The following is a 3541-nucleotide window of genomic DNA, read 5'->3' as shown; positions in this document are numbered from 1 at the left end:
CCCCCCCCCCAAAAAAAAAAATCGTTTTAGGTATTTTTTACAACTCTTGGCAACTTTGTCTACTCAAGTAGTCAAATGTGAGCCTCTCTGCACGTCCTGGTAAAGGCTGGGAATTTTTCAAGACAGCGTAATGGAACCAGGTGTTCAAATCCCACTGAATTTAGGTGTTTAACTCCCTTAAACTATACACAAAATCCTGGTCAAAGCACCTAAGCTGGACCCGTGCTATTCCAAAGAATAAAGTGTTGCCACAGGATAGTGGTCTCTTGATGCTAGATTATTGCTGTGATAAAAAATTGATCAAAAAAATATAGCGGTAACAGAGGCATTTACTCTCCAAGTGGCAGACAGTCATGGTATCACAACCCTCGAACTCCTGTGACTTATTTTTGCTGCATAAAAAAGATTCATCTCATAGTTCTGGCTCTGGGGGATTTTGTATCTGACAGATCAAAGAGAAGAAGAATATCATTTGCCCTCAACTCCATTGTTGAGGAGCCAACATTTTATTGGCTCCCTGGAAAGACTTCATACATGGCGTAGCCAATCAGAATCAAATTATGTATTAAAAACAAGGTTTTCAAAAGTAGGTGTATAGTTGTATGATTCATACTTCAGGCCTTAAATATGTACCACGATTTTCACAGATGCTTTATTTTCCACTGGCTTCAGCAAACCCTTTCTTGAGTTGCGGATCACTTATTAACTCCTGAAGTCATTAAGAGTTGTAAGCTCTCACCAGCTCGCTGAGCAAGACGATAAGACTTGTGAGTAGTGCATAAAAATGTCGCATGTTTAGTGCATAAAAATTACAAGATGACAGGAAAAAACTGTTCACCAGAGCTATCTGCCCAATCACCAAAATATTTTGATGCCTCATGGGATTGTCATTTGGCTGCTTCTTGTTACCATTCCTTCCTTTGGTATCTCAAAATGCACCCTGGCTGTGGGCTCCCAAGGTGCACCACTTCCCTTCTCTATGAAAGGAGGGCATCCTGGGAAAGCAATTGTGAACAGAGAGCTGAAGTGATTGAGGACAATGGCTGCAAAAAGCATCTGAACTACACCCCACGTGAGACCCCGAGTTGCCATTTCCAGATCAAAATGTTTTGGTTATGGTCATAATTTTAGGGGGTTCAGATATTTACCCAACATTGGAAAGTTTCCCCAGGTAAAAAAAAAATATATATGTATATATGTGTGTGTATCTAATCAAATTCCCTCTCATGCACTGTTTGGAGAAGTTTGGTTAATCTCTTTAGATAATACCCAATTGCTTTGTGCACTTTTCACAATTTTACCCATCAGAAACAATCATTAGAGCCAAAAATTCTGATACCAGAGGGCACCTGCCTTCCTTAATGCTATTGAGATTGATCTTGTGTTTATATAATCACCTTCATTAGTTGGTAAAGATTAAAACCTGCTCTCCCGGGAGTACTAATAGTGAATAACAAGAGTTATGAGTCAAAGCTTGGGTTTTAATGGGAGACTTGATTATAAACAAGCCATTCACTCCTAGTTTTCTTTCCAATGTACACGCTGCATGAGTAATACGAAAATAATCTCATTTTGGTTGCAGGCAATACAGTTATGTGTTGTTCCAGAGAACTCCCTAATTTGCTTTCGATGAACTGCCTGCTTCCCAATTTTACAAAAGGCAATAAAGTACTAGCTAGGCTGCATTGTGATGCCGAGGGAGAGGTAGTTTTGTAAAGATCTAGGGATTCACATCAGTTCACTCCTCTGAAAGCCAGCTGCCAGCAGCAATCAGAACATGTGACATGGGTCTGGGGTGTCAGGAGCCCCTCTCATCCCTGGTCTTGTCTGAGCCCATTTATTTAGGAGTGACATGTGAAGAGTGATTGTGTTCAGACCCAGCACTGTCATAAAGTGTCACTGCTATGCTCTGTACCTGTTTGAAGTGTGCACAGTGTGAAGGCAAATCAGAATGACAACACTTAAGGTCCACCTGGATAAATGCATGCAGCTTCACAAGATGTCAGGCAATAGGAAATCAAGTGCCGCGTATTTACTGATTGCTGCCCGTAGGTTAATAGATATTAACAAAACCCATGTTGGGTCTCATTCTCTAGCACTGTATTATACTGCTTTAGCCATATAAAGAAGCCTTAAAACTAGTGAAAATTGGGACCCATTAAGGCTATGGGTAAACAGGTTGGGCCTAAAGTTTGTTTCAAAGCGCAGGCTTTTGCATTATTCTCAAAAAGTAAAGTGGCCCAAAGTAGCTCACTGGTCTGAAATCAAGGGTTCACTGCATAACAGGCTCAGAGTCTTAAAAGAATAAAGTTGAATGAAACCTCCAGAGGCCATCTAGTCCAACCAAAAGCAGAATCATCCCCATCTGGACTATCCCACACAACAGCTTGCCTCATTCAGTATTAGGTTGTATCACAAACCCCACCAACATAGATCCCAGGCTGAGACCTCCCTCGGTGTTTACATCCCAGTATTTCCTTACAACATGCCATATTTTGGAGATTAAGAGCAATGGGATCAAAGCAAAGTTCAGAGTAACATCACGAAAAATTCACACTAATAATTAAATTGCTCACTCATTATATGACTTTTGAAAAGTCACTGGTAAAATACCCAGCTATAACCTCAAAATACTTACACACATCATGAACTCTTTTGGTTTGGCTTCCTAGGCTATTTTCATGGTGGTGTTTCCACCAATAACATTGGAGACTATAAGGTTAGTACCACGGTGTGCATTTACATGTTATGTTTCCTGCAGAGCTGCCTAATTAGCTCTGCAGTAAAGTCTCAGTGTCTACAAGTGTGGCCCTATTAGGCTGCAGGAAAATAATCAACTCCACCGTAGGTTAGTACTTGTAAACACAAGTACTATGCAATGGCGGCATTCTTTGGTGCGCAGCAACACGCGTGTAGACGCTGACAGGGCTGGATGGGGCAAAAGGGTGCAGGGGCCCAGCCAGGCCCTCTGCAGTATGCTGAGCTGGGCTGGAGCAGCCCCAGGCTGGCAGGCTGACTCCCCAAGCCCCCTGCCAGCCAGACCTGCTCTGACCCAGCTCAACATGCTGTGGTCCTGAGTACATGTGAAAATGCAAAGCCTAGGAGCAATAAATGTGCCAGAGTTTATTAATTTTCATTGATTTCACGTGTAGATGTACCCATTGGGGAGGAGATACTTATCCTACAGATACAGAAGACATAACAGGTAGCCGGGCTTCAAAATCTTTGCCTTAGCTAAGGACTGTTGAATAGCTCAGGCTGGTCTAGATGACTCTTGAGATGTCTTCCAACCCTAGGACTTGGATGATACTTTTTGGCATCTCTGGTTTACTGGTCAGTATAAATGTCATAACAGCCAAGGCTGGAAATACACTCTGGGTGTGTCTACACATGCACACCCTTAATGCGCCTTAAAAATGGCCCCCACCCGCTCCCCCAGCCCCCAATGGCTGCCCTGCCTGCCCCAGCTCCTGGCCCTTTAAAGAAAAGCCCCAGTGCTCACTGGGTGCTGCTGGGTTGGGGGTGATCCCTCCTGCCCCAC

General features: G+C 43.1%; 1 protein-coding gene across 2 annotated transcripts in view; it reads right to left on the bottom strand.

Moving 5' to 3' along the window:
* Nucleotides 1-3541, bottom strand: part of PRKCQ (protein kinase C theta) — a 99502-nt gene that overhangs the window by 19781 nt on the left and 76180 nt on the right. The gene's annotated exons all lie outside the window — the stretch shown is intronic.

The sequence above is a fragment of the Gavialis gangeticus genome, unplaced genomic scaffold, assembly GCF_001723915.1.
Source record: "Gavialis gangeticus isolate Ggan-Ray unplaced genomic scaffold, GavGan_comp1, whole genome shotgun sequence".
Taxonomy (NCBI): domain Eukaryota; kingdom Metazoa; phylum Chordata; order Crocodylia; family Gavialidae; genus Gavialis; species Gavialis gangeticus.
Note: the sequence above shows the minus strand (reverse complement) of the source record. Positions and strands in the feature narration are given on the sequence as shown.